Below are 22526 nucleotides of genomic sequence, written 5' to 3' on the forward strand. Positions count from 1 at the left end.
AACCACTGAATTACTGTGTTAGATAAAATGTCCATTCATTTCCCTAAATAGCTATCTATAGCCTAACCAATGAGATGCATTAGAGGTCTCGAGAAGTACATGATTACAAGAATATTGATTAGTTTAAGTGTTTGCGATATTGCTAGTTCAACCCTGAAATGTGTGTGGCTTCTTTACTCTGAAACCTTGCAAAACTATTATTTTGGAGACGAGACATTTCTTTTCTGGGTTTCCTTAGAAGGCAAACTCTGTATTAGTTTCTTTATTGATTCGTTCTTTCATTGGTTTGCTTCTGATGTTGACTTTATGTTAGTCCTCTTGAAGAATTATACTCCGTCTATTTTATCCAGCTGAATCCTAATTGGCTAACTAATTATTTTTTGCTTCCTGTAATGATTATATTTTTGAATATACCCATGCAGTTTAATCCTGGAATCCTTGTCTGGTGCCGGCTTATTTATTAACTTTGGACTAAGTCTTATGAGGACTCACTCGGTTTTACGAAGACTCGGACAGTCTTGAACTTGTGCATCAACACTTTTAACTAGTTAATTATAGCATTAGAATTATGTATTGTGAATAGTACACAAATGAAACAGGGAGCAGGTGCCCAGGCCCAGCTCTACACCCACCTCTGTTGCCCTCCTGCTAGCTCCAAAAACCGCACTCCTCCTGGACTTCTCTCTTCTATTGCAGTCCTCCCTCTGCTAGATCCTCTGCACTTTCACTCTATCTCCCCCTTTTCTTTCCTCTCTTTTCGAGATTTTCTCTGCTCTCTTTTCCTGCTCTTTTTGCTGCTGCTCCCGCCAATTTTTGCCCATTTTCTCCCACTTTCCTCTTTTTCGTCCTTTTTCTGTCTGATTTCCTCTCGATCGCTCATTCCTTCGCACTCTTTTGTCTTTTGGCCCTTACCTTACAATTTTTGCTGCTGCTCTCACCCGTTTTCGCCCTTTTTGTCTCTCAATCTTCACTTTTTACATTTTCTTTCAGCCGTTTCTTAACATATTTTCTCTTGATTCACCTTCTTTTTGTTTTTTTGCCTTTTTTTGCAGCTGCTCCTGTCCTTCACTAACCACCTTTTTCACTCTCCTGCTCCGCCCTCCTCCACCTTCCCCCCAGCACTGTCTCCCCCTCTCCTTACCTGCTCCTGCTTTCCCTTCCCACTTTTTTGACAGCCCCACCCACCAACTCTTTGCGCCCCTCCCACCTCCCAGTGCCTACTAAATGGAGGCCAGAGCGTGGCCTTGTGCAACGGGTTCACCATCGGCATGCCAAACGTGCACCTAAGGCAAGCCTGTCAACACTCATCCAAGCCTGGACCGTACCCAGCACTAGGCACACTGGACCAACTGCCACCATCAACTGCACCTCATTCGCCCTCCGCGCTCTTGAGCCAGGATGCCACCACAAACAATGCATTCTCGCAGCACCACATTCCCTGGTAGGTTCTTTTACTTGCATCCACTGCTACTTCATCTGCCACAACACGCCTGCCCTCATCGCTCTCGGCAACACCCAGTCCACACCACAAGCTGTTCCTATGACCCATTAACAACTCGCATGTACCCTCCTCAACATTTGCTCACTCAGCAAACAAGCCTTCGAGGTCTGAAACCTCATCGACACTCCTGCGCCGCACATCATCTTCCTCACCGAGACTTGGCTCAACACCATGTCAGCCCCCGCCATTGCCACCACCAGCATGCAGAATCACCAAGTGCAACTGCAAAATAAGCCAGGTGGAGGAATCGCCATCATCCACTGGGACTCTGTAGGAAGGTAGATCCCTGACTATGGTTGCCCCCAACTTTTTGCCTGGTGTTTTGCTGGTTTTCTGACTTAGTTGACCTGGGGCCCTGCTATTCAGGACCCCAGGCCTACTGCTCTCTCTGTAAAATGGATTCCATGTACCTTAGGTACATATCTAATTGGATACTGAGTCACCTTATCAGTCCCTGTACAGTGTACCTTAGGTACCCAGGGCATAGGTGTACCCAGGGCCTACCAGGGGCTGCAGCATGTATTATGCCACCCCTGGCTGGCCATCCAAATCTGACACAACTGGCTGCACGACAGCTGGGGCAAGGTGGTGTAATCACCCTTTGCTTTAGATATAGTATTCCTATATCTAACCCTAAAAATGGATACACAGATCTCCTATCAGTCACTCCTATGGCAGGCCTTGACAATCCTGAAGGCAGAGTGCTTGGAATCGTGTGAGATAGTGCTCTGGCATGAGCTGAGCCTGTCTGCGGCTTTCGGGATCCATCCCTTAGCCGTTTCCATGATATCGCATACCATATACTCTTAAGTGCATTATAATCCTCGCGGTTATATGCCAACTCTGGTATCGCTTTATCAAAACATGTCGAGTAAGGTATCATACGAATTGGAATACTAACCCCTCGCCAATTCTGGCGACGGGGTTAGCATTCCACCCTTCTAGAGGGACACGACATGTATGTAACCTGTAACCCCGGTTAAAGTCAGACAGAGCCTTAGCATCCACAAAATGGATGCTGCCACCGAGACACAAGTCTGCCCTCCTGCTGCTGGGAGTCCTCCCAGAGCAGGAGGCAAGGACAAAGGGTTTCCTGCCAGGGGCGGTGCCAGCACCGTCCCAGACAGGGTTTTGTGTATTCCAGGTAGGCAGGGCTACAGAGGAAGGTGACTGCAAGTGGCACCCCGGTGCTCACTGTGCATAGGCCGGCTGAAACCAGTTCCAGGGGCACTCCAGCCCCTGGCCTGGGGAAAGCCCGCCAAAGGAGAGGGGTGTAACCACCCCCCTCCTGGTCCCACCCATAGGGCAGGACTTAGTCGCGTGCCAGCCCCCTTTTCCCAGATAAAGGTAGGGACTGGCCCCCTTCCAAATTAGATCATCTTTGAATCCTGAAACTACTTTCTACGAAAGGAACTCAAGACTTCTTCCTAAGATTTCTCCCTTGTGGCTAAGGAGTAGTCACCCTGCATCCGCAGGCACCATCAAGAACACTGCGGTCTGCTGCACGTCCTTCCTCCGGAATCCGACTGCCCAGCTCGACGAGAACCGGCTTCCCTGGCACCTCTGACCTGTACCCACCTCTACAGCCAAGCTGAGAACCGTGGGTGCGACGAGACCTCGAGGGACCGGCCATCTTCAAGACTGCACGACTTCTGCACAGCAAGCCCGCCGAGTAATTTCTTGGTGAGTGCTTTGGGGTCCGAGAAGCCCCGACCCTGAGCAGCTCCAGCACCGAAGAGCAGCCCCCCAGCATCTCCACGATCGGCGTGGGGCCCTTCTGCTTTCTGCTGCTCACCGCGTTGTTTGGCTACTAGCCCGCTGGTTTGTGGCCTTCTGAACGACGCCCGACGACATCACTGCTGCTGGTCTGGTTGCTCCAGACTGGCCCTTGCTCCCTTCCGGAAGAGGAGCACCCCAGACCCTCCTGGTCCACTCAAGACGCCATTTTGAGTCCACCGCGTGGGCTTGAATTAGCCAAGGCTTGTTGCCCAATCTTGGGTAACTTCGACGCCGACAGCTTCATCCATCGTGGGACAGCTCGCCTCTCCATCCTGGTCGCCGACAACGCCTCCTGGTCCGTGAGATCTGCAGAGCCAGCGTCGCCCACTCACCTAGTCGAGGTGACTACCATCCGGTGCCCTCCTGGTGCCCACTGACTACTGGCTAGTAGTCACGAACTTGGTCCCCTCTGCTTTCAGGTATCGTCCTTCTTCCAGATCCAGGCTTGGATCAACTCGAACAATCTTCACTGGTCGCCTGCCAGCATCTTTCTTCCAGGCTCCTGGTCCGGCAACGAGGATTCCCGACGTCTTTTGAGACCTATGCAGCTGCAGCCCCTGGGCTAGGTAACTTCGGCACTTCGGTGTCCCAGCATAGCCTCACTATCCAAGGGTCAGGATCCACTGTCGTTTTCTCCCTACCAGGTCGGGTTCGCCCGTGAACACTAACTTTGCCTTTACTAGCTTCCATAGACTTTGTCCCGCATCCCGCGTGAGAGTGCACACTCTGCACCCGAGTCCCCTAGGTCTCCTAGAAGTAATCTAACGATTCCCTAGTCAAGTCCTAGCGATTCCAAAGCCTATTAGTACTGTACTTACCTGCTAGTAATTTCGCATTCCACTTTTAGAGTATATGGTTTTTCGTGCCCCTCGGGCATTTGTGTATACTGTGCTAACTTAAGTATTTTCGTAAGAGTTTTGTTGTGTGCCTAGCACCCTGTCCTCATAAAGAGTACAGGGTTGTTGTGATCCTAATAAATACACTGTTTATTTTCATAACACTTGTGTGGTGTCCTTTCACTGGGTGTTCAAGGGGTAATGTGATGGTAAAACAGCTGGCTTAACACGCCCTCTAGAGTCTTAGCCTTAGACTGCTCGTATCCATGCTACTAGGATAGCTGGTCTATAAGGTTGACTTACAACCAATCATCAATAAGGGTTGTTTGGACTGATATATAGTGATCACTAGAATAGTGAACACTGCACATCAGGCCAACTTCTCACAGACTCCATCAAATGATCTACTACCACAGGGACACCATCCCAGCAATAGAACACTCCAACTTCATTATCTACACGGACAAGAAAACCCCGGCCTACCACCCACCTGGACCACGAATCACCTTCTGCAACCTCATCATCCATTTCATCGCCCCTTCGCCATAGACTCCAAAGACTACATGTTCCTGAGCGACCTCAATTTCCACCTCAACGACAATACTGACCTTCCTCTGCCATCCTACTGAACAGCCTAAACAACATCGTCCTCTTCCAACTCATCCACAACCCCACGCATATCACAGGATACACACATGATCCTGTATTCACTTCGAGTGACAGCATCAAATACAGCCACACCACAAAACTCACATGGACGACCACTACATTGTGCATCACAACCCCCATGCCCCACCTCACCCAGCGCAACCCAATATTCATCCTTTGCCGCTGGAACAAGGCCTCAGAAACCGAATGGACCAACACTCTCTCCCTCAACCCACCCAAACACCTCAACAACATGACCCAGGACATGAGAAGCTTCAACGCCTGGATCACAGAATAAGCCAACAACGTTGCCCCCATCAAGAACAATAAAAACAGAATATCTGCCACCAAACAAGCCAGCTGGTACAACAATGACCCCAAGACAGCCAAGTGCCACTGCAAGCACCTCGACAAGAGAAGGCGCAGCAGCAAAAACCCAGCTGACAGAACCAGGTTCAAAACCGCACTCAACCTATAACACCACCAACTAAGTGAGACAAAGAAAGAAGCTCTGGCATCACACATTGAAGTCAACCCCAATGACTGTAGGGAGCTCTTCTGCATAGTCAAAGAATTCACCAAATCCGTAACAGCAACAAGCAACATCACCCTCTTTCAGGACCTATGCGGAAGCCTCCCAAATTTCTGCCACGACAAAATCGCCAAAATCTACAGAAACTTCAGCAACCAACTCAAGCCTGAAGATATCTTCAATGCCCACACCTCCACACACAGGACCTTCCCCAGGCTTACCACCTGGAACCACCTCACCACTCAGGACAACATCACTATCATGAAATCCATACACTCAGGGGCCCCATCTGAACTGTGCCTCAAGCACATCTTCAACCTAGGAGCATCCAAGATCAGCCACAAACTGACCACCCTGCTCAATACCTCATTAGATGCATCCACCTTCCCCAAAGACTGGAAGCAGGCAGAAGTCAAACCCCTGCTGAAGAAACCCTCATTGGACCCAAACGAACTCAGAAACTACAGACTAGCAACAGTCCGTGCAGGTAAGTGTGGTGGAGTGGTGGCTTGGGCGGGTGGGGAAGTTGACGAACAATGGAATAGGGACAATTAAATAAATAAATAATTCCTATTCTGTCGTCTGTTGACATTTACTGTGCTTACCTGCACGGACCGCTGCTGCTACAGACCCATCTCCCTGCACCGTTTACTGTCATCAAAAAAGCTATGAACCAACAACTCACAATCCACCTGGAACAGAATCACCTCCTGGATGACTTTCAATACTGATTACTCAGCAACCACACAACCAACCTAATCTCAGCCACAGATGACATCCAGGACCATCCTCGACAAAAGGGAGATTGCCGCCCTTATTCTCTTCCATCTGTCAGCAGCCTTCAAGACAGTCTCCCATCCCACAAGCATTGCTAGACTCCACAACATGGGAATCCAAGGAACCACCTTCAAATGGATCGCTGCTTTCCTCACCGACAGAACTCAACAAGTCCACCTTCCTCCCTTCACCTCAGACCCCAAACAAATCATCTGTAGAGCCCCTCAAGGCTCATCCCTCAGCTCCACCCTCTGTTACATCTACATGACACCCCTGGCCAACATTGTAAAATCCAACAGGTTCAACGTTATATCCTATGCTGACAGGACGCAAATCATCCTCTCTCTCTCTGAAAACTCCACTGCTGCCAGAATCAACTTCCACCAATGCATTACCAGGCTCTCCAATTTAATAATGGACAACTGCCTTAAGCTCAACACAGACAAGATGGAGGTCCTAATCTTCAGCAGCAACAATTCCCCCAGGGACACCTTCTGGTGACCACTCCAACCCCAAATAAGCACACCAGAAACCTCAGTATCATCTGGACAGTATGCTCATGAGATCCCAAGTCAACACCGTGTCATCCTTCTGCTTCTTCATCCTGCGCACGCTACGTAAGATTTTCAAGTGGTTTCCCCTAAACACAAGATGCACCATCACCCAAGCTCTTGTCACCAGTCGACTGGACTACAGAAATGCCCCCTACATGGGAATCGATGCCCACCTCATTCAAAGATTATAGACCATCCAGATTGCCGCAGCTGCACTTGTCCTGGTACGCCCTTGTCGCACCCACACCTCACCCCACCTCAGGAAACCCCACTGGACCCACAACCCAGAAAATATGTCAGTTCAAACCCCTCACTCACGTGTTCAAGGCCCTGCACAACTCTGGACCTGCCTACATCAACCACTGCCTGAGATTTCACACACACTTCAGACATGTCTGCTCTGCCTCCCTCGCACTAGCCCACACCCCCTGCTTAAGACTCAGCCGATCAGGAGGACACTCCTTCTCGTACCTTGCAGCCTGAGCCTGGTACGACCTTCCCCACACCTCAGGACATCACCAACTTTTCATCAATACCAACGGTCACTGAAAACCTGGCTATTCAACTGAGACCATGGACCGTGCCAGCGCCTGGATACCCTCACAGGTGACAAATATGCGCTCTACAAGTCAACTGATTGATAGATTGGCTGACTGATTCCTGTTGAATAATAAAACACCTGCATGATTAATAAAAAACCTTTGTATATACATAACATTAAACGCATGTATATCAAACAATTTAAACAAAAACTTAAAAATGTGGAACAAAGACTGGGTGCGGGTCTCAGAGGCTTTGACATAAAAAATGTAAGAGGCTTAAATTAGTGAGGCATTTAGGTTGTTTAAAATACAACAGATGTGTCAGTTAAAGTTCATAATACAGATCATGGCAAGCAGTTTGAATGTATGTTTTAGGGTAAAGTGCAAAGGACAATTACCGATGCCAGGATTCCATTCCTCCATCCGGAGTCTGATTTTGTCCTTCCTGAGAAATTATCTACAGTGCTACCCTGGGGCATTCCAAGAGATCCCAGAGAAATTCAGACAGTGTCCACCACCAGTTGGGCTTGGGAGAAACTTAAGGCGCATCACTGGTACTGCCATGCTGTACTCTACCTCCCTTCCGCTCCCCAATGGTTGCCAATAAGTGGGAAAAATATTGTGCAGTGTACATTAACCTAATTTGACATTACCAAAATTGGGGACCTTTACCCGGATAGCCAGGCCTTCTCTGTACAAGATGCTGACTGCTTCCCAGACACCATGTTCATGGATAGCTTTGTACTGAATCGGATACGCTTGGCTCTACGTGCCACACTGCCTGGTTTTCCAGTAGAACCAGACTCATTTGCACCTTTGTCCCTGGTCATAGGGAGCAAACAAAGGGGCATATTAACAAGATGTGCGATAATAAAAGCACATCGCACATTTCAATATCGCCGGTTTTAATCGCCGTGATAGCGCGTAATTATCAACGCGCAACACGTAGGCAAAATTAAATCCGGCGATAGTCGGCAATAGGGAACATTAGCGCATGAAAACAAGTGTTGTTTTCACGCGCTAATGTGTGCCTGGATAATATGGGGGGGTGGATTCAGCTTTATGATCCACACCCACATGTTATCAATGCCTAACACCTGATCAAAGCAGGTGTTGGGAGACCTGCGATAAACAAGTTTATCGCAGGTTTCCTTCTCCCAACGTCTGCCTTGATAATAGGGTGTTAACACCTCCAACCACATTTTACATGTGGTTGGACGTGGGAACGCCCACCCTGCATCCCATTAGCGTTATCTATCGCCCCCAGCGCGGGGCGAAAGATGACGTCAAGAATACGTCTCTAACTCAGGTTAGAGACGTATTGGTAATAGTGCGATGAAAAAAAATGCGTTAGCGACTTTAATAAGTCGCTAACGCATTTATCGCGGGCTTGGTAATATGCCCCAAAGTGTTCACATTGTCTCCAAACTCTTTAAAGAATGTTCTGGCATCATCCCTGTAAATGATAACAGACTTCATAGACATTGGGAGGAGGACCATGGCCACCCAATCACTGATGACCAATGGGTTGACTGCTGCACTGCCACAAGAGACATTTCCCTTTACAGTAGGCACATACTGCTACATTTCAAGTTTTTGCGCAGGATGTACATTACACCGGCCAAATCCCACAGACTAGATCAGTCCAGACCCCACAATTGTCGCAAATGCGCAGCCCCCCTATGTCGATTTCGCACACCTCACATGGAGCTTCTCACTCCTACAGCCCTATTGGGAATCGGTGCACAAGACCCTGGGCAAAATGATCGATCTGTCCCTTTTCCCCATTCCTGAAGTGGCACTGCTAGGGTATGTGGTCAACTTTCCCAAAAAGGTGCGGAAATTTGCAGCGCTAGGTTTGTTGTTGGCCAAAAGAGAGATCGCAATCCATTGGGGTCGCAGAACAGTCCCCACATTACAGAGTTGGCTGGGCAGTCTGGCATCCTGCAACAATTGCAAGATACACTCCACCACGTTACCTACTTCTTCTCACCCCAGGGACATATGGGGTCCATTCAGGCCATATGTCAAGTCACATAGGAAGCCATCCACTAAGCAATTGGAGCAGAGTATAGTCCAGACTGGAGGTGGTTGATTAGACCATTGCTTTTCAATATAATTGATATCAGGTAACATGAATGCTACCAATAATAATGATTATTATGTTTGGTTTTTGTTCTTTTGTTTATGATATGTCGGGTGGGTTGGACAGTGCCGGGTCGGCGGATGTGATCTCCTACATTGCGGGGCTGACAGCGATTCTGTGACCTTGTTTTTGATGTCAGACGGGACTTCTTAGTTATCGAGCTATTTGGCACACTTGTACATCCTTGCATATGTATTGCTTCATGTGTGGAAAGTGACAGTGAACGACTATGTTTCTATTGTTTATGTATGAAAATCCATAAATAAAGTTAAAAAAAAGTTCAAAGGACAATTAAGCTTGCAAAATGACCAGTGCTAGGGGCCAAGGTGAGTGACTGGTCAATAAAGTCCCAGTTAAAGTGTGAGATGCAGTTTATAGCAGCCAGTTAGAGAAGGTTACTTTAGACAAAGTTCTTGAACAATTATGCCTTAAGCCTGCAAGGTCTTGCTTACAGCGATTCAGGATAGTCTTCTAGGTTTGAAGCATTTATCAATATCAGTATGGCCAGCCTCTTTCTTTAGTTTGTTTTCCACCCAAAGATATATCGCAGTCCAGAATATCATCTGTGGGTCAGCAGAACAGAGACAGGTTATTGCAGGTTGTCTGTAGGAGTGTAGACCTTTTTCATTTCAGAGTGCATGAAGTAAGGTTCGGGGAAGGTTGAGGGTCCCTTTGGAAAGGCACAGCACCTGAATTGTGTCCTCCTTCGAAAAGCTGCACAGCGTGCAGATGCTTATATCATCCCTCCTTAACGAAGAGGGCCCTGCAGAATTGATGGCAGGAGGCCCATTCGATGTTCATATATTTTGCTTTGAGGACGCGGTTTAAAACATATCTCAAGCATTGTTGTGGCTTCAGAGTCATGCAGCTGGCTAGGAACGTCCAAGCATGCTGTCTATTGGCTAAAGTAGCTTTGTCCTCCAGTAGCAATAGTTTTTTTTACCATTTTATTAGCCACTCTTCTGAATGAGGCATAGCTAGCACAGGAGTCCCAGGCTTTCTCTAGATCAAAGATGAAAATTGTCTAATTGAGATATTTTTGGGCAGAAGAGTGTGGTCTGTCTTTTATCTCCATCCTGATGTTGTAATTTATAATGTTTTAATCAGAAGTTTTGAATTTATAGCAGCAGATGTTAAAAGCTTCTCTCCTGGCTAACATCTGTTAGACTAAGCCGAGTTCGAGTCTTCTTTATGCTGGGGATCATTTGTTGGCTAGTTAGCTGTAGAAGTTGCCTGTAGATCCTCACTATAGTTTTATCTAGGACCTCCCTATCACCTCCCCTTCACGCTCCTGCGGTGCCTCACTCCCATATTCCAGGGTGGGGGTTATCTTTGCCTGGGCAACTTCCAGTATGGGGTGATATGAGGGCCTTTTAGTTTTTCGAACAGGGCCCTGAATGCCATTGCCAGTGCGTTCCCTTTTCTTTTTATTTCCTCCTTGTGATTTTGGAACGTTCCTTTACTATCTTTAGGGCTTTACACTGCCAACTCCACCTTGCTGGGCGACTTTAATTTCCATCTGGGAGCTAATACAGACCATGACACTGCATGCCTCTTAGACACTATGGACGCTTGGCTCAACTGGTTCAAGTGCCCACACATGATGCGGCCATACTCTTGAAGGCATCTTTTCTAAACATTGCCTTCTCACACATCTAGGGTCTATGGGCCCGATTCACAGAACTAACTTAAGACAAAATCCTAAACTTACTACCATTTTGGTATTCACAGAAGGCACTTACTCATTTTGGTATTCACAGAATGCACTTACTCATTTCGGTATTCACAGAAGTTAGGAGTCCTAACTTTAGGACTCTTAAATGCCTTCTGTGAATACCGAAAGTCTTAAAGTTAGGATTTTTCTCAATTTAGTCTTAGTAAAGTTAGGACTCCTAACTTTAGGACTCCTAAATGCCTTCTGTGAATACCGAAAGTCTTAAAATGTTTTTTTTCTCAGTTTAGTAGTAGTAAAGTTAGGACTCCTTACTTTAGAACTCCTAAATGCCTGCTGTGAATACTGAAAGTCTTAAAATTAAGATTTTTCTCAATTTAGTAGTAGTAAAGTTAGGACTCCTAACTTCTGTGAATACCGAAATGAGTAAGTGCATTCTGTGAATACCAAAATGAGTCAGTGCCTTCTGTGAATACCAAAATGGTAGTAAGTTTAGGATTTTGTCTTAAGTTAGTTCTGTGAATCGGGCCCTATGCCATTAACCTGGTCTGACCATTTTGGGTTCTTTTTCGAAGTGGCCTTCCACTTAATCTGCTGTCCCATATCCCCACCTCCAAGCCACATAAATCGCCTGCCTAGAACAAAATAAATTCTAACCTACTCCTGCACCATCTCTATACATCTCAGCCATCTTTTTTTTGGTGATGTTGAAACCAACACTACCTTGTTCACCCAATGGCTCCATTCTGCCTGCTCTAATCTCACTCCAGAGAGACTCAATCACTCCTCGCGCCATCACCCAATTGCTCCCTGGTACTCCAATGAACTCAGGAAGCAGAAATACATTTGTAAACGTCAAGAGCGCCTATGGCGTAAAGGCAACAATGGTCTAGAGAAGGATAAATACAAACAATGCCTGTCTATCTACAAGTCCTTAATAGTAAAAGAAAAGGCAGTGTATTACGCTAATCAGATAGATACTGCTGCAAACTCCTCCAAAGAATTGTCAAAACTTTGAGAAGACATACCTCACCCTGTAACATTGAGATCTCTAGCAATCAATTACTTTGCAATAGTATTGCAAAGTTCTTTCTTAATAAAGTAGAACACATCTATTATTCTGTCTATAGCCCTAAGGATACAACGGCTGAAGTTTATCCTCATGTCAATCAATCAATCAATCAAGCATTTGTAAAGCGCACTACTTACCCGTGAGGGTCTAAAGGCGCTAAGGGGTGGGGTAGATGCTGCTACAGTTCGAAGAGCCAGGTCTTGAGGAGTCTTCTGAAGGTCAGTAGTTATTGGGTCTGCTAGCCTGGTGTTGTGGAGTGCCTTGTGCGCTTGGGTGAGGAGCTTGAAGGTTATCCTTTTGTTGGCGAGGAGCGAGTGCAGGTCTCTCAGGTGAGGTGTGATGTGGCTGCAGTAAGGGATGTCGAGGATCAGGCGTGCGGAGGCGTTCTGCATGCGTTGGAGCCGTTTCAGGAGTTTGGACAAGGCTCCTGCTTAGAGGGTTTTTCCGTAGTCCAGTCTGCTGCTGACGAGGGCCTAGATGACTTTCCTTCTTGTTTGGGTGGGGATCCACTTGTAGATCCTGCGGAGCATGCGGAGGGTGTGGAAGCAGGAGGAAGAGACGGCGTTGACCTGCTTCGTCATGGAGAGGGTGAAGTCGAGGATGACCCCTAGGTTGCGTGCGTGGTCAGTGGGCGTTGGCGCTTTTCCTAGTGCGGTTGGCCACCAGGAGTCGTCCTAGGCCGAGGGGGTGGATCCGAGGATGAGGACCTCCGACTTGTCCGAGTTGAGCTTCAGCCGGCTGTTTCTCATCCAGTCGGCGACGGCCCTCATTCCCTCATGGAGGTTGGTTTTGGCGGTTTGGGGGTCTTTAGTGAGGGAGAGGATCAGCTGGGTGTTATCAGCGTAAGAGATGATGATGAGGTAGTGCAGTCAGGGGACGTGGGTGAGCGGTGCCATGTAGATGTTAAACAGTGTTGGGCTGAGGGATGAGCCCTGGGGTACGCCACAGATGATCTCGGTGGCTTCGGAGCGGAAGGGGGGAGGCGGACGCTCTGTGTTCTGCCGGAGAGGAAGGAGGTGGTCCAGTCCAGGGCCTTCTCTTGGATCCCGGCGTTGTGGAGGCGTGTTCATAGCGTACGGTGGCAGACCGTGTAGAAGGCGGCTGACAGGTCCAGGAGGAGGAGAGCTGCGGCTTCTCCGTTGTCAAGCAGGGTCCTGATGTCGTCAGTGGCGGCGATGAGGGCAGTTTCGGTGCTGTGGTTGCTGTGGAACCCAGACTGGGATGGGTCCAGGATGCTGTTCTCCTCGAGGAATCTGGTCAGTTGTTTGTTGACAGCCTTCTCGATGACCTTCGCCGGGAACGGGAGCAGGGAGATGGGTCGGACTTTCTTGAGGTCCTTGGGGTCCGCCTTGTGTTTCTTGAGTGAGGCGTTGATCTCCGCGTGCTTCCAGCTCTCCGGGAATGTTGCTGTCTCAAAGGAGATGTTGATGGCTTTCTGGAGATGGGGTGCGATGGTGGTGCTGGCTTTGTTGAATATGTGATGTGGGCATGGGTCTGACGGGGATCCGGAGTGGACGGAGTGCATGATCTTGATGGTGTTCTTGTCTTTGATGTGTGTCCAGGAGATCAGGCGGTTGGTGTGGGTGGAGATCGTGGGGTTGGAGGTCTTGGTGGTTGCCGGGCCGGTCGCGGTGTTGAAGCTGTTGTGGATGTCAGCGATCTTGCGGTGGAAGAAAGTGGCCAGCGAGTCGCACAGGTCTTGTGAGGATGGGATGTCCTTGGTGTTGGAGCTGGGGTTGGAGAGTTCCTTCACAACGTTGAAGAGCTCTTTGCTTTTGTGTGCGTTTTTGTCTAGGAGGTCTTTGAAGGAGGTCCTGTTGGCAGATCTGATGAGGTGGTGGTGTCTGCGGGTAGCGTTTTTGTGGGCTGCGTAGGTTTCCGGTGTTCGTTCCCCGATCTAGTGTCGTCGGTGTATGTCGAGACTTTGAGTGTGTTTCTGTGGACAATGGCGATTCCTCCTCCTACTCTGTTGGTGCGGTCCTTATAGGTGATCTTGTAGCCTTCTGGGAAGGCTATGGCGATGTCCGGTGCCGAGTAGGGGTTCAGCCAGGTCTCCGTCAGGAAGGCAACCTCTAGGGTGTTGGAGTCCAGAAGGTCCCAGAGTTCAACAGCGTGTTTGCGTGTGGAGCGGGTGTTGACAAGGATGCATCTGAGGTAGTTGGGTTCTTTGGTAGGTGGGTTGGCGGGCCGGACGCTGGTGAAGCTGCAGTTCCAGCAGGAGAAGGGTCCTTGGGTGCGCTTCGGGGCGGCCAGGAAGCAGGTGTGTGATCGTCCAGTGTTGAGCGTGTGGAGGGTGCCAGAGTCATAGCAGATGCGGGTGTCATGGCACTTGCGGGGCCAGGGGTCCTGGTGCTGAGCTCGGTCCAGGCGCGGACGGGCGCAGACGGGCTTAGCGCCTGCGGCGTGGCCTCCATATGAGGGGATGTGGGAGGGAGGAGCAGCTGGGAGGCAGGAGCGGGGCGGCGAATGGGATTGCAGGGGGGCAGGACCGCAGGGACGCAGCAGCAGGGGCGGGCGGCTGGAAGAAACGGTTGAGGAACAGAGATTAAGCACAAAGAGAAAACATAGGGAGGATTTGCTCTGCCTTTGGTGTTGGGTTGGAGCCCCTTCTCTGCGGCCTTTAATAATCTGCCTTTTGATGGAATCAGCATTAATAGTTCCTGTTGACATATGTAAACCACACATTCATGTGTTTCAACATTTTTCTCTGTCACTCAAAACCAGCAATGAATTTTAGAGGTGACACACAAGCCAATATAACAAAAATACTTGCATTTCTTTTTTTTTTTTAAAACATGTTTATTAGACATAAGACATGATAACCAATTCATTCAAATATTCAATTTAACATACATAATGACCATGTCGAACATCCCAATTCTTTTTTCATTTTCACCCAGCCCCCCCATCCACCAGAGGGACACTACAGAGAGAAAGGGAAGAAAAAGAAAAACTCAATAAAAAGTACAAGATTGGATGTAACAAAAAAAAGAGATAAAAGAGCATCAGAAAACTGGCAATTCATTCAATAAAAAAAAGGAAAAAAAAAACCTTGATCGCTAATTCTCGAGAGACATCCAATTGTTCAAAGATTCCCATATACGTTCTCCCTCCCTCCGAACCCTAGGACTTCTTCTCCTGAAAACCAGCATTTCCCACTTACTCACATTGACCAGTTGGCCAACCATTCATACACATTCGGGGGGGTGGGGTCCAGCCAAATAGTAGCAATTGACAATCGCAGAGTTGCCATGGCTTTAAAGAAAAATTTATGCTCAGATTCAGTCAAATTTTGATCTACTACACCCAGCATTATGGCCTGGGGGTTAGTGGTATCCTATGCTCCAGCATTTGTTCCAAATATTGCTCGATCTTGTTTAAGAGAGACGTCAAACAGGGACAGGATGCGAACAAATGAATACCATCGACCGCATACTCCCCACACCTGGGACAATCAACCCCTACCGTACCCCCCCATTATTGTATACGATGTGGAGTGATATATAGGTTGAACCATGTCTTAAAACACTGGACCTGGAGGTTTGCTGAAATGGTAGCAGTTTGGCTATAGCCTAAAGATTCCTCACAGGCCTCCTGCCGCGCATTTAATCCAGTCTGCCACGACTAAAATGTTTAGCTAAATCATCACTCCGAGTCTCATTTAGTAATTTATACATCCTAGAAATAGTTGGTTGTCCCCCCTTAATAGCATCGATAAGTGGAATTTGACACCAATTAACCGTTTTTCTGGAAAAAAAAGTCTTGGATCTGTAAAAACTTGAAAAAATGTCTATTGCTAACTCCCAACTTCTGTTTTATGATTTTAAATGTCAACAGCCCGGATACCGAGACTATATCCCCAATTACGGTGACCCCTTGTGATACCCATTCTCTAAAATATCCATCCTGGAAAATTCCAGGTAGTAGGGTATTCCCTACCAGAGGGGAATAGATATGAAGCCGACCGATACTGCACAACTGCCGGACCCTAGACCAAACTTTGAAAGCCCCCCACAACACCTTAAACCTAACCCGTTTAAAATAAGCAAAATCAATGTGTCTAAATAATAGCCCTCGCGCTTCCTCTCCCAAAATTAAATGATAAATTGAAATGTCCGTGTATTCTAAATCTTCAACATCTAAAAGTTCCGCAATATGCCTAACCGTTATTGCCCAGTAATATATCTGAAAATTGGGTACTGACCATCTCCCCCCTCTCCCTAGGCAATGTCATATATTTCATGGCCTGTCTAGGCCGTTTCCCTGCCCATAGAAACCAGGAGATGATCCGATCCAACTTTATAAACCAGTTTTGCTCAAATAGTAAAGGAATAGCTCTTAAATAATACAGTATTTTGGGTAGGGATATCAGTTTGACCACATTACATCAGCCTATTAGTGTTAGTTGAAGATTATTCAATCGGCGGGCGTCCACATCAATTTTATCTATCAGCGGATTTAAATTAATCGGTATTATCTCATCTGAATTAGCACAGATCTCTACCCCCAAATATTTCGCATGATGCAACACCCGGGGATCTGCTAGAGTAATTTTATCATTGTGTATTATTTGAGTCTTGGCCTCATTTAAATGATACCCTGAGAGTAATCCGAACTGTGACCTGAGAGTCTGAATTTGTTGTAGAGCCACCAGAGGAGAATCTGTTAAAATGGCTAGGTCATCCCCATACCCTAGAACTTTGGTTTCCCCCCCTTTGAACATATTGGACGTATCAGGTTGTTAAAAGAAAGTTTTTTAATTAAGGGGTCTATATAAATAGCAAATAATAAGGGGTAGCAGGGACAACCCTGCCTTGTACCTCTCAGAATGTTGATTATTCCTGACTGAATTCCCATGACAGAGATCTGGACTTTAGGTGGTTTATACATGCTCTTTATTGCACAAATAAATTTATCCCCAACCAATAATGTTTCATAGTAGCCCATAAAAAGGCCAGGATACCCTATCAAAAGCTTTCTCTGCATCAAGCAGAATTAAAGCCATAGGGTCTCCTAAAACCTTAGTAAAATCAAACAACGCAATTGTGCACCGTATATGATCTATTGTTTCCCGTCCGGGCACAAACCCATGCTGTTGAGGGGAAACAAGCTTTTTAATCACCCCCGAAAGCCGGTTCGCCAATATCTTGGTATTGATCTTTATATTGCTGTTTATAAGCGTGATAGGTCGATAGGACCCTGTATCCGAGGGTTCCTTGCCCTTCTTTAAGAATGTCACAATTCTGGCTCTTCTCCACGATTCAGGAGGCAGATCCCCTTTCTGAATACTCCAAAACATTTCAATCATAATTAATGAGAGTTGTGAACGAAAACATTTGTAAAATTCCCCTGGTAAAAAGTCAGGGCCTACAGCTTTACCAGACGGAAGGGAGTCTATAGCTAGCCAAATTTCATCCATTCCTATATCTGTATCTAACATATCCTTCTCCTCAACGGACAGGGCCTCAACCTCTATTTCCCTCAAATACTCTAGAATTTCATCCTGTATTGCCTAATTTTCCTGAATATCCTCTTTATATAGTTTTTGGTTAAATTTCTGAAAAGCTACAGCGATAGCACCTTCCTCAGAAACTAGACCCACATCCGGATCAGAAGTGTTTTTAATGCGCATTGCAGACTCTCTCTCCCTAGTTCTAGAGGCAAGTAGATGTCCAGCTCTTTCACTGTTTTCAAACATCTTAGATCTCCATGCCACAAATTTGCTTGCCGCCTTACTTTGTGATATTTCTATTATAGCTGATTTAGCTAATATAATCTGGGTTTGCACAAGATCACTATCCTCATCCTGAGCGAGGGCACAGGCTAGATTTACCTCCGCCTTCTCTAGATGAGCATTTGGCTTCACTAATGTGGCTTTTTCTTTTTTCTGACTTTCCCAGGCAAAACGGGTAGTCTCACCCCTTATCCCGGCCTTTAGTGTGTCCCACACATTTTGTATCCCGGTGCTACCCAAATTTTCCTCTAAAAATCTTGTAATCCAAACAGCCATGACCTCTATATAAATACTATCTCTGAGCAGACCTCGATTGAACGGCCACACGTCTGGTTTGTCCCCGCTACATTGTACACTGATCTCAAGTAAGAGCGGATTGTGATCCGACATCACTCTAAGATATCGCATAATATTAGATTTGGTAGCAAATACAGAAGAAATAAGAAAGTAATCCAATCTAGAACACATTTTATGAGGGGCGGAAAAATAAGTAAATCCGGGATCCTTAGGTCTAAAAAATGCCCAGGCATCGATCAAACCGTGCAGATCCATCATATACCGTAGGGCCCTATATACCTTTGGTTTTCATCCCGCAATAGTTGCCCTGGATTGATTCATCAAGTCACAATCAATATTTATGTTAAGATCCCCACAAATGATCAATGGCGAAGGCCAGCCTAACAGCTCCAAATTCAACCATTTATAAATTTCTGGGTCATCAAGAACTGGCCCATATATCGAACATAAAGTCAGTTCTTTATTTAAAAATTTGCCATGCACAATAACCCAACGCCCATATAGATCTACTGCAGATCGAAAAATGTTGACCTTACCACGTCTCGCCAGGATGGCCACTCCTTTAGTCTTGGCTTCTAGTTTAGTCCATGAAACTAGCTGGAACCCCTCAAACTCCAAACATTTATGCCGACTGGCCCCCATATGCGTTTCTTGGAGGCAGATAATATCTGCCCGCAAGAACCGAAGATCTTCTCTAATACAACGACGTTTACTGGGATCATTTAGCCCACAAATATTGATAGATGCTACTCGAATTCTGGCCATGCTACTAAATAAATACTTCTGAAATTGAAACTGCCTGTCTTAAGCGTCAAATTAAACAAACTCCATCCTTTAACAACAACCAATCTCCCCTCCCTCTGCATCACCCCCCCTCTTCCACCCCCGTCTCCAACCCACCTTCCTGAACACCCACCCCCCAGCTACCCCCCACCCACAAAACAGGCAAAAGGGGTCCTCATGGATCTATGACAGAATATCGACAGACAAAATATCGACCTACAGAAACATCGACGCTGGAATATCGAAGGCAAGTATATCAACATCCTATCTACAACATAAGTACAAAATTTTCGAAACAAAAATATCGATGGTAAAAATATCGTAATTAAAAATATCGTTTTATATCTGTTAAAATATAATGTGTAAAATAAAGTAAATAATACTTATAAATAAAATAAACATTGTTAAAAATATTTAGTAATGTTTAAAATTAATAAATAATAGATATATAATAATATATCACTAATTAAACACATATGTAAAATATATATTATATATTTACTTAATAATACATTTCAATAATTACTTTAATTACTTATAAATTGTTTAAAAATACTATAAATTACAAATAGATCTCCACACATAAAATAATTACATAAAAAAGTAAAGAATTATTTTTAATAAATTAAAAAAATTAAATATACTTTCAATATTTTTAAAATTAATAATATAATACATTATCTAAATAATAAATAAAACTACTATTTAAAGTTAAAAAAACTACAGTATTAAAAACATTGGATAGCGTAAAACGTAAAATTACTATTCCCACTCCAGAAAATACAAAATTAGGGAAAACATTGTATAGCATAAAAATAAAAATTACTATTACCACTCCAGGGAGTGAAACAGTAAAGAAAACATTGGATAGCGAAGGGGTAAAAATTACTATTCCAACTCCAGAGAGTGCAACAGTAGGGAAAGCGTTTGATAGCGTAGGGGTAAAAATTACTATTCCCACTCCAGAGAGTGCAACAGTAGGGAAAGCGTTGGATAGCGTAGGGGTAAAAATTACTATTCCAACTCCAGAGAGTGAAACAGTAGGGAAAGCGCTGGATAGCGTAGGGGTAAAAATTACTATTCCAACTCCAGAGAGTGAAACAGTAGGGAAAGCATTGGATAGCGGGTGGGTAAAAATTACTATTCCCACTCCAGAGAGTGCAACAGTAGGGAAAGCATTGGATAGCGTAAGGGTAAAAAATACTATTCCCACTCCAGAGAGTGCAACAGTAGGGAAAGCGTTGGATAGCGGGTGGGTAAAAATTACTATTCCAACTCCAGAGAGTGCAACAGTAGAGAGAGTGTTTGATAGCGTAGGGGTAAAAATTACTATTCACACTCCAGAGAGTGCAACAGTAGGGAAAGCGTTGGATAGCGGGTGGGTAAAAATTACTATTCCAACTCCAGAGAGTGCAACAGTAGAGAAAGCGTTGGATAGCGTAGGGGTAAAAATTACTATTCCAACTCCAGAGAGTGCAACAGTAGGGAAAGCGTTGGATAGCGTAGGGGTAACAATTACTATTCCAACTCCAGAGTGTGACACAGTAGGGAAAGCGTTGGATAGCGGGTGGGTAAAAATTACTATTCCCACTCCAGAGAGTGCAACAGTAGGGAAAGCGTTGGTTAGCGTAGGGGTAAAAATTACTATTCCAACTCCAGAGAGTGCAACAGTAGGGAAAGCGTTGGATAGCGTAGGGGTAAAAATTACTATTCCAACTCCAGAGAGTGCAACAGTAGGGAAAGCGTTGGATAGCGTAGGGGTAAAAATTACTATTCCAACTCCAGAGAGTGCAACAGTAGGGAAAGCGTTGGATAGCGTAATGGTAAAAATTACTATTCCCACTCCAGAGAGTACAACAGTAAGTAAAGAATTGGATACCATAAAAATTAAATATAACATACTTAGAAATAAATCTTATATTTAAATGTATTAATATTTACATTGATAAATAACTAAACATCATTTCAAAATACCGATTAATATAAAAAAAAATAGATTTGAATAAATAATTAACAATAAATTCCAACTCCGGAGAGTGCAACAGTAGGGAAAGCATTGGATCGCGGGTGGGTAAAAATTACTATTCCTACTCCAGAGAGTGCAACAGTAGGGAAAGCGTTGGATAGCGTAAGGGTAAAAATACTATTCCCACTCCAGAGAGTGCAACAGTAGGGAAAGCGTTGGATAGCGGGTGGGTAAAAATTACTATTCCAACTCCAGAGAGTGCAACAGTAGAGAAAGCGTTGGATAGCGTAGGGGTAAAAATTACTATTCCAACTCCAGAGAGTGCAACAGTAGGGAAAGCGTTGGATAGCGGGTGGGTAAAAATTACTATTCCCACTCCAGAGAGTGCAACAGTAGGGAAAGCGTTGGATAGCGTAGGGGTAAAAATTACTATTCCAACTCCAGAGTGTGAAACAGTAGGGAAAGCGTTGGATAGCGGGTGGGTAAAAATTACTATTCCCACTCCAGAGAGTGCAACAGTAGGGAAAGCGTTGGATAGCGTAGGGGTAAAAATTACTATTCCAACTCCAGAGAGTGCAACAGTAGGGAAAGCGTTGGATAGCGTAGGGGTAAAAATTACTATTCCAACTCCAGAGAGTGCAACAGTAGGGAAAGCGTTGGATACCATAAAAATTAAATATAACATACTTAGAAATAAATTTTATATTTAAATGTATTATATTTACATTTTTAAATAACTAAACATCATTTCAAAATACCGATTAATATTAAAAAAAAATAGATTTGAATAAATAATTAACAATAAATTCCAACTCCAGAGAGTGCAACAGTAGGGAAAGCATTGGATAGCGGGTGGGTAAAAATTACTATTCCCACTCCAGAGAGTGCAACAGTAGGGAAAGCATTGGATAGCGTAAGGGTAAAAATACTATTCCTACTCCAGAGAGTGCAACAGTAGGGAAAGCGTTGGATAGTGGGTGGGTAAAAATTACTATTCCAACTCCAGAGAGTGCAACATTAGAGAAAGTGTTGGATAGCGTAGGGGTAAAAATTACTATTCCCACTCCAGAGAGTGCAACAGTAAGGAAAGCATTGGATAGCGGGTGGGTAAAAATTACTATTCCAACTCCAGAGAGTGCAACAGTAGGGAAAGCGTTGGATAGCGGGTGGGTAAAAATTACTATTCCCACTCCAGAGAGTGCAACAGTAGGGAAAGCGTTGGATAGCTTAGGGGTAAAAATTACTTTTACAACGCCAGAGTGTGAAACAGTAGGGAAAGCGTTGGATAGCGTAGGGGTAAAAATTACTATTCCAACTCCAGAGAGTGCAACAGTAGGGAAAGTGTTGGATAGCGTAGGGGTAAAAATTACTATTCCAACTCCAGAGAGTGCAACAGTAGGGAAAGCGTTGGATAGCGTAATGGTAAAAATTACTATTCACACTCCAGAGAGTACAACAGTAAGTAAAGAATTGGATACCATAAAAATTAAATATAACATACTTAGAAATACATTTTATATTTAAATGTATTAATATTTACATTTTTAAATAACTAAACATCATTTCAAAATACCGATTAATATTAAAAAAAATAGATTTGAATAAATAATTAACAACAAATATTAATAAAAAAACAATATTTACCAAATAATAAATATTAAGCAATAAAAAACTAAAAAACAAAAAA

Source organism: Lissotriton helveticus, chromosome 2_1 (genome assembly GCF_964261635.1).
Source record: "Lissotriton helveticus chromosome 2_1, aLisHel1.1, whole genome shotgun sequence".
Taxonomy (NCBI): Eukaryota; Metazoa; Chordata; class Amphibia; order Caudata; family Salamandridae; genus Lissotriton; species Lissotriton helveticus.